Source organism: Thalia democratica, chromosome 5 (assembly GCF_965202585.1).
Source record: "Thalia democratica chromosome 5, ktThaDemo2.hap1.1, whole genome shotgun sequence".
Lineage (NCBI taxonomy): Eukaryota > Metazoa > Chordata > Thaliacea > Salpida > Salpidae > Thalia > Thalia democratica.
In genome coordinates, this window is record NC_139169.1 from 20816348 (window position 1) to 20826646 (window position 10299).

Below are 10299 nucleotides of genomic sequence, written 5' to 3' on the forward strand. Positions count from 1 at the left end.
ATCATTAAACATATAGCTTTGCAACTAAAGATTAGTTTACTAATTGTGTACAATAAATAACTAACATTAATTTTTGAAATATGTTACTAAAAAACATTTTGTATAAGTTTAATTTTGAAAATAAAAAGCTTATGTTTGTAAAAGTTTTCAAATTTATTTTTTAAATTTTAGTCATTACCATTGGACACAAATAACATAAAACTGTACAAGTTTCGTACTCATGTTGTCAAGTATAAAGCCTAGTTTAAATAACATTTTTTTGTTCTTACTACTGTTTTAAAATTTAATCACCAGTTGACCTTTACTTTAAAAACCAAACTTTCTTTGTTCAGTTTTATTTTTTCCAGTTGAGAACGACTATAACTGGGTCGGCAAACGGCGGCCAGCGAGCATTATTGTTTTCTGAATGGTATATGACCCACGAAAGAAAAACCTGCGGCCCGCAAGCATGTAAATGTGGCTCGCCCACCAAATCAATTAAAGTTGTTTTTTTTTTGACAAAAATGCTTTAATTTGATTAATTTATTTTTAAGTCCCTGGATATGTTTCAAAAAAAAATTTTACTAGACTTAAAACTGTAAAAGACGTTTTGACTTTCTCGCAGTTTTTTTCCTCTTTTAGTAAATAACTTCCATTTTACAATAGCAACAGCTGAACCAAAACAAGAACTTACAGTAGTATTTGAGCTCTATAAACTAATTTTCTAATACTAAAAATCTAACTAAATATAAATGTTTTGCAATATGTCTAAAAGAAATGCATAGTAATTAACTAAAATATCATGTCTTTAAAATTTAGATATCTTTTAAATGTGTAGTTTCTAACTATGAATTATTATAGATGCTTATCACAATCACAATACATTAAATTTTAGTGTGCACAGAAACATTTGAAACATCATATCAACAACAACAAGGTAAACATTTTTGTTTATTTTCAAATTCTTGATCTAAAAATTTTGTTATTTATTCGAAATATACTTTCTGTGCACATTGAATTTATTCCTATGCATACAAATGTGAACAAATGAAAATTTTCAGATTGGTTTTAAGTTTGTATTAATTAAGACAGTTTTTTACCTAAATCTTAATATTATACTGAAATTATACCCAAAAAGTTCTACTTTTGAAAACCTGGAACAATTTATCAAAAACCTTTGGCAACCTGTGTTTATTTTGTAGATTTTTATTTTCAAACGCAAAAATCATGGTCTATATAGGACTATTATTATTTCTACATATGTAAGTTGTTACTTTACAAAGACTAAAATTAATTTCTTTGTTTAAAATTTCTTTTGAAAACAAAACTATATGTATTTGGTATTTCAGTTAGTGTTAAATTTTAGACTATAAAAGTGATGAAAATCTAAATAATCCTTATATGTGTTAAATTTGATCAAATGTGTTAAGTTTTAGCTTTTGGAGTTTGCTTTAATATATTTAGATTAATACACATTTATAATGATAATTGATATAACACTAATTTTAATTTCACTAGTTTGTTGATCATGAATATATATTTAAACAGAAAATTTAAAGATGGTAATGTACAAAAAAGTAGTAGCAAAGGTTCTTTCAGATAAAAAAAAGTTGTTTAAAGAGGCGGATAGGTGTAACTTTTTTAAATTATTCAAAGAAAATCAAGACCTAGCTTTTAGAAGGTTATACCAAGGTCTCAATCTAAACTTTAGATGCGCAACTAAAGTTGAGAAAAACGCAATTAAAAAGAAGTTTAGGAAAACATTATTTAAACCAAGAGATGATGTAAGTTTACTAAATAATTCTTTAAATAATAAGCAGCGTGGTTCTTAGTTAATTACATTGTTATAAATTAATCAGCAAGTTTAACAATCTAAATACTATATATATAAACCATTTTTTTTCATTAAGGTTGATCAGCCGTTCGAAAGAGATACAGATGATTTGATGGAAAATGCAAATGTTAGTTAATTACATTTGTTGCTTTAAATATTAAAATTATTATAAATTAATCAGCAAGTTTAACAATCTAAATACTATATATATAAACCATTTTTTTTCATTAAGGTTGATCAGCCGTTGGAAAGAGATACAGATGATTTGATGGAGAGTGCAAATGTTAGTTAATTACATTTGTTGCTTTAAATATTAAAATTATTATAAATTAATCAGCAAGTTTAACAATCTAAATACTATATATATAAACCATTTTTTATTCATTAAGGTTGATCAGCCGTTGGAAAGAGATACAGATGATTTGATGGAGGATGCAAATGTTAGTTAATTACATTTGTTGCTTTAAATATTAAAATTATTATAAATTAATCAGCAAGTTTAACAATCTAAATCAGGGTTTCCCAAACTCATTTTCTAAATCGCCCCCTTTTCAGAAATTTGAAAAATAATCGCCCCCCACGATTTTACAAAGTATTTTTTTTCTTGAGTACAAATTTTTGAGCCGAAAAAGTTGTGTTCGAAATGTAATTTAGTCTGGCACTTCTTATGCACGCACTTTTGGGCTGTGTTCAAAGTAGTTTACAGGGCTTGAGAAAATAAGTTACATTTGTTTTCTTATAAAACCAGTAAAGTGTATTGAAATACTTAATTATTAAAAAGCCTTGTGTAATCTGTAATCAATCCTTTTTAGGTATGAATTGTTTTGAAACTAATGAAACTTTTAGGGTAGTGGTGGACAACTTTTGTAGTCGGCAATTCATACTTACTAATAAAATCTTTTTTAGTTTTAACTCGTTAAAAAAGTGTATTTGTGGGCTGAATAATTAAAAAAAAACATGTATGAAAATAAAAAAACTCGAACAAAATTGTAATGAAATTATTTAGTATTATTGTGATCTAGGAAATACTATTGTTAATTGAAAACCAAGTTGAAAGTGTATTTCAAAATAATAAGTATCAAAAAACTAAATTTTGTTTATTTTGCACAAGTAGTTTTTAAGTTACTTAGCGGGTCTAAATTTGACCAGATCTTAACTATACATTACCCATCTGAAATCTTAACTTAAACCTGACATTATAATAATCTCTCATATAACGAATTTCGGATATTTAGAAATTATTACTATGTAACTTATTTAAGCCGCACAAAATACTTAAATTATCTTATAAATAGGCATATTCTGAAATTACTTTTACCATAGATTAAAAAACTACAAAAGAATGAACAGTTTATTTTACACATAATAAAATAATATTAAAGCATAATTTCTGATCTAGTTTGAAGAAGTTTGACTGACTGGTTGATTATCTCACATGAAAAGTGGTTTCATAATAAGTTTCATTTAATGCAGTAAAATTATTAATTTCAATGCTAATATATATTGTAAGCAAGTTAGTTGTAAAGTTAAAAACTTAATTTTTAACTTTTTAAACTATACGCTTTGTAGTAGAATACCATTAAATAGTAATTGACTTGGAATAACCTTTAGGAAACTAAACCTTAATTTTACATTTTCATTTTCTTAATTTAAATTCAAAAATATAAATCCAAAGCTTTACAGTTAATTCTGTGAACAGAAAGTAATCGATTATAAAATTCTTTTAATTAGGTTAAAATTTTGTTTTGTAACTTTAGCAGCCTTTTTGATGGCTTATTTAATACTGTTTAAATTTATATTTTCTCTAGTTATTAGCCTATAATAATTTACAAGAAGAAAATAGTGAAAAACTAAAAGCTAGTGTTGAACTATTAAAATAAACAACACATTCTAATTGCTAAAATATTAAGAATTAAGATAAAACAAAAAAACAGTTGTATTAATAGTTTAAAAATCCTTAATATGTAGATTTTTTAACAATAATAAATCAAGTTAGAAAATAAAGTTGAGTTTAAGAAACTTTTAAATGAAAAATTTGAAGTCATTTCAATACGAGATCTCAAATCTATACTCTTTTAAAACAAAAAAAAAAATTTAAATAAAAACTTTAATAGTAATCAAGATTTTTTTATTTATACAGGTTAAACAAATAAAAACAAAAATATGTCAAGTAAAATTCTTTCAAACAAATACTTTAATCACTATGCTATAAAAACTTTTAGTGTACTGTATAACGACAAATATAAACTACAAAATTAACCAGGTCAAAATAAAACTATTAAAATGTTTAAAACATAAACCATTTAATAAATACAGTAGACTTTCGCTTGAGTTCGCACTTTGAACAAAATCAAAAAGTGCAAACTCAAAAATAATTACCATTGTTTTTAAAAAATGATAAATTTAAATATGTTATATGCATATAACATGAAATCAACTAAAACATAAAACAAACATTCATTAAAAAATAGATCTATATAAGCTATTAAATATTATGTATTTTTTGTTTTATTAATACTTAATAGTAATAGACTTTATTAATTTAATTAATTTTATAAGTTAAGTTTTAGAAAATATAAGTTTGCATTTTTTTTGGGTAAAAAGTGCGAACTCAAGAGGAAGTCTACCGTAATTAATATTTATTAGGCACTATGCAAACCTGTTGTAGAATAAATAACTTAATAAAATTTTTATTATAAAAAGACTACTTAAATACAATACAAACCAGGTTAAATAAGAAGTATTTTAAAAGATTTAATAAAATAAAAATTACTTTCATAAAATTATGTCTGCTACTGAAGTCTAAAATAATGTGAAGGATTAGGTTCATGACTGCTTGCAAGTTTTTCTAATATGATTCTTAATGAGTAAAATAAAGCCTCCTTTACAAATATCTAGATTAGATCTTTTGCTCAAGATGTTGATAACTGATTTAAAATCTTTCTTAACAACATAGCTAGAAGGAAAAACTATAAACAACAATCTAAATTCCTCTCAAATGATTGGATACTTTTGCCTTAGTTTTTGTTGAGTCCTAAAGCTTTCATATCGTTCTTTTGAAAAATATACTTAAAGTTCAAGGTCAGTTTGTAAGTCTGAGAAGGTTTCCTTTAAGTCGTTTACTACAAAAACATCTGCCTCGAAAAGATCCATATTCTTATCTATATGATAGCTTTTTTGTGTCAAATCGAAATTAAACTACCTAATATGTTGAAATTGTTAAAAACTCTATTTTTTTTAGGTTTTTTTTTTTTGCGTAAATTGTCAAATTTCAGGTTTTTCCAGGTTTCTAGGTTAATTGGCAACCCTGTATAGTTTTATTTCTTAGTCTAACTTAGTGACTTTTCAAAAAACAATTTGAAATATCATGAGGTGATATAACTATCACCTCATGATATTTCCAATAAAAATAAAAGTATACAGGGTTGCCAGTTTACCTAGAAATTTAATAATATATAACATAGATTTTTACAAACCATTTATGATCCCAAATAACATATATGCCAGGTTATAAAATGGTGAGAGGGATTCCGATCGTCTATGATCTATGTAAATGTTAAATAATAAAATATATGAATGAAAATATGTAATTTACTTGAAAGTAGGAGTCATAAGTACTTGATTTTTTTCTCTATATTTTACATAAACAAAATAAACTTTTTTTGTTTAAGTTTTACCTCAGGGTCAAATATTTAAACGCAATCTAAAATTAGTAAAACAGCAATATAAAAAGTAAAAATTTTATGACAGCGCAAAATTTTAAAATCGCCCCCTTTTCGCCCCCTTACTAGTTATCGCCCACCCTTTCGCCCCCTTACTAATTATCGCCCCCCAACTTACTAAAATCGCCCCCAGGGGGGCGATATCGCCCACTTTGGGAAACCCTGATCTAAATACTATACATATAAACCATTTTTTTTCATTAAGGTTGATCAGCCGTTGGAAAGAGATACAGATGATTTGATGGAGAATGCAAATGTTAGTTAATTACATTTGTTGCTTTAAATATTAAAATTATTATAAATTAATCAGCAAGTTTAACAATCTAAATACTATATATATAAACCATATTTTTTCATTAAGGCTGATCAGCCGTTGGAAAGAGATACAGATGATTTGATGGAGAATGCAAATGTTAGTTAATTACATTTGTTGCTTTAAATATTAAAATTATTATAAATTAATCAGCAAGTTTAACAATCTAAATACTATATATATAAACCATTTTTTATTCATTAAGGTTGATCAGCCGTTGGAAAGAGATACAGATGATTTGATGGAGAATGCAAGTGTTAGTTAATTACATTTGTTGCTTTAAATATTAAAATTATTATAAATTAATCAGCAAGTTTAACAATCTAAATACTATATATATAAACCATTTTTTTCATTAAGGCTGATCAGCCGTTGGAAAGAGATACAGATGATTTGATGGAAAATGCAAATGTTAGTTAATTACATTTGTTGCTTTAAATATTAAAATTATTATAAATTAATCAGCAAGTTTAACAATCTAAATACTATATATATAAACCATTTTTTATTCATTAAGGTTGATCAGCCGTTGGAAAGAGATACAGATGATTTGATGGAGGATGCAAATGTTAGTTAATTACATTTGTTGCTTTAAATATTAAAATTATTATAAATTAATCAGCAAGTTTAACAATCTAAATACTATATATATAAACCATATTTTTTCATTAAGGTTGATCAGCCGTTGGAAAGAGATACAGATGATTTGATGGAGAATGCAAATGTTAGTTAATTACTTTTGTTGCTTTAAATATTAAAATTATTATAAATTAATCAGCAAGTTTAACAATCTAAATACTATATATATAAACCATTTTTTTTCATTAAGGTTGATCAGCCGTTGGAAAGAGATACAGATGATTTGATGGAGAATGCAAATGTTAGTTAATTACATTTGTTGCTTTAAATATTAAAATTATTATAAATTAATCAGCAAGTTTAACAATCTAAATACTATATATATAAACCATTTTTTTTCATTAAGGTTGATCAGCCGTTCGAAAGAGATACAGACAACTTAATGGAGGATGCAAATGTTAGTTAATTACATTTGTTGCTTTAAATATTAAAATTATTATAAATTAATCAGCAAGTTTAACAATCTAAATACTATATATATAAAACATTTTTTTCATTAAGGCTGATCAGCCGTTGGAAAGAGATACAGATGATTTGATGGAGAATGCAAATGTTAGTTAATTACATTTGTTGCTTTAAATATTAAAATTATTATAAATTAATCAGCAAGTTTAACAATCTAAATACTATATATATAAACCATTTTTATTCATTAAGGTTGATCAGCCGTTGGAAAGAGATACAGATGATTTGATGGAGAATGCAAATGTTAGTTAATTACATTTGTTGCTTTAAATATTAAAATTATTATAAATTAATCAGCAAGTTTAACAATCTAAATACTATATATATAAACCATTTTTTTTCATTAAGGTTGATCAGCCGTTGGAAAGAGATACAGATGATTTGATGGAGGATGCAAATGTTAGTTAATTACATTTGTTGCTTTAAATATTAAAATTATTATAAATTAATCAGCAAGTTTAACAATCTAAATACTATATATATAAACCATTTTTTTTCATTAAGGTTGATCAGCCGTTCGAAAGAGATACAGACAATTTAATGGAGGATGCAAATGTTAGTTAATTACATTTGTTGCTTTAAATATTAAAATTATTATAAATTAATCAGCAAGTTTAACAATCTAAATACTATATATATAAACCATTTTTTTCATTAAGGCTGATCAGCCGTTGGAAAGAGATACAGATGATTTGATGGAAAATGCAAATGTTAGTTAATTACATTTGTTGCTTTAAATATTAAAATTATTATAAATTAATCAGCAAGTTTAACAATCTAAATACTATATATATAAACCTTTTTTTTCATAAAGGTTGATCAGCCGTTGGAAAGAGATACAGATGATTTAATGGAGGATGCAGATGTTAGTTAATTACATTTGTTGCTTTAAATATTAAAATTATTATAAATTATTCAAGCAAGTTAGTTTTTCTAAAAAAAATTAAATTTGTAAGAATAAGAGTTCATAATTAAGTTCCCTAATTTAACAGAGTCAATATTTGCCTCTGCCAGAAATTCCTAGTGTTCTTCCATTTAATTTATCTGAAGAGAAAGTTAATAACTTGTACAATTTTAACACCTCACGGTTTAAACCTGCATGGAGAGACTATCTAAGAAATCTTTTTGGAGAGAAAAACCGTTACTGTGTTTTAAAATTTGGCTACCATCATGCAATAAAGCAAAATTCAAATAAAAAAAATAGCTCACTATTCAAAATAAAGGCAGTGTGTAAATTACCGAGTTAGTTTGCTTTACAAGTTAAATTCAATTTTATTTGTTGTTTAAGTCATAACATAACAATGTTATTCAGCTAATGTCTTTTTCTTTGATTAACAGAAAATTGTAAAATGTACTTTTAATCTAGAATATAAAAGCTATTCCTCATTGTTGTACTAAAAGTGAGAATTTTAAGTACAAAATGTTTTAGGTTGTAATGCGAAATACACTATAGTTGGAAATTTAGGCAAAAATATAGGAGAAAATGTTTTTTTCCAAATTAACTTGATCCGCAATGGCAAAATAACGCACAAAGAAGGGGAACAGGCTAAAATTCAATTAAGAGGCGCTAAACGACGCAATCTAGCTAGAAGGATGTTAAAAGAAAAGCTATCACCGCACGAAGTGCATATGGAGTCTCTAAACAAGTAAGTTTCATAATTAAACCTCATAACAACTTATACTAAAATAATTTATGTATATTTAAAGGAACACTCCTGAGGATAAATACTATGCAGGAAACTTAGAGACTGTTTTGAATGAAAATGTTCTAATAAAGATGATGTCAGAATACCGTCATAAAGACAGGAAAGACTGGTTTACTGAACTAAAGACAGTTAAAAAAGTTCTGGAAATTATTGATGCTCCTTACAAAAAGCATCCAGGGTTTGTCCACTCAGTGTTCTAATTAATTATTTTTCCGTTAAAAAACTTGATAAAAAGTCTTTAAATTTTTTGTTGTATTCACAGATTTAACAATATTAAATTTTAACTTTACTGAATTTGTAGGTATATTAAGCAGCTAAATTATGATGCTTTCAGCTGTACAATGTACACTGATAAAAGCTTTACAATCTTGCAAACACATTTAAAAAAAAAGAATAAAGTTTCGTTGTATCTGGATGCGACCGGAAGTGTCATACGGAAAATGGAGGGAATGCATAAACAACCATATTATTATGCACTTTGTTTAGCAGGTAAGTAATTTTTTTCTTAATCTCTTATAAAAATTTTAAAAACTTTTTTTTCAGGTAACGGAAAGGGTAATCCGCCTTTGCCTGTTTCCGGGTTTATCAGCACAGCCCACAGTCTCCAGCACGTTCAAACGTGGCTGAGTGAATTTTTTTTAATTTTCCAAAAGTAAGTAAGCAACAAGTTTAGTTTCTAGACAAAAATATTAAGAATAAATATAATTAAAAAATCAATATTATTTAGATATAGTTCCAAAACTGTTTGGAAGATTGAAATAGATCAATCTTGGGTCTTTATTCATTCAGTATGTAGAGTTGTAAATATTGAATCAGTAGATGATTATCTAAAAAGGTCTGTAAAAGTAAAACTATTTCATAACCTTGGTAGTTTAAAACTTTATTTTATATATTAACTTTTAAGGTGCTTTAAAATCGCGAAAGGGGAAGAGAAGCAGCCTAATAACAAAGTGCTGATACACATCTGTGCGTCGCATGTTATGAAGACGATCACAACTAAACTAGCAAATTTAACCTCTTCAGAAAAAATTAAAGAGTTTTACGCGTTCGTTTTTGCTAGAATGATTAATTGTGTTGATTTAGAGGAATTAAAAGAAATTTTTAAAGGATTGTGTCAGTTAAGCTTATCTAAGTTTATGGGAAAAGAAGAAAAAGTAAGTTATTCTGTACTTATTTTAACTTTACATTTAAACGATTTGAAATAAATAAATATTTATTGTGTTGTTATCAAATTAGCCATTTGTATTTTTGAAAGGCTGCTTTAGCACTACTGCAAAGCAAAATATCGAACAAGTCTTCTTGGAATGAACCTGATGAGAGTAATTTTTCTTTAATATTTGAAGAAAAAAACCAAAACGCACGCGAGACTATGTGTAAAAGATCACCATTCGGTATTATGTTTAAACAATTTTATGACGTTGCACAAAGAAATACATGTACAGAAGGTGACTACAACTGATATCATTTGCCTACGTTTACACAATCACTACTTGTGTTTTTCATGCCACTTGCTCCTTTTTGGACTGGCTTGATGATAGGTGATGGCAATACTCAAATCACCAGGTTAATAACTTAATATTAATATAATAAATTAGTAGTTAATCTTGTCCTGGACAAGACTTTAAAAGGTATCTGTGGTGT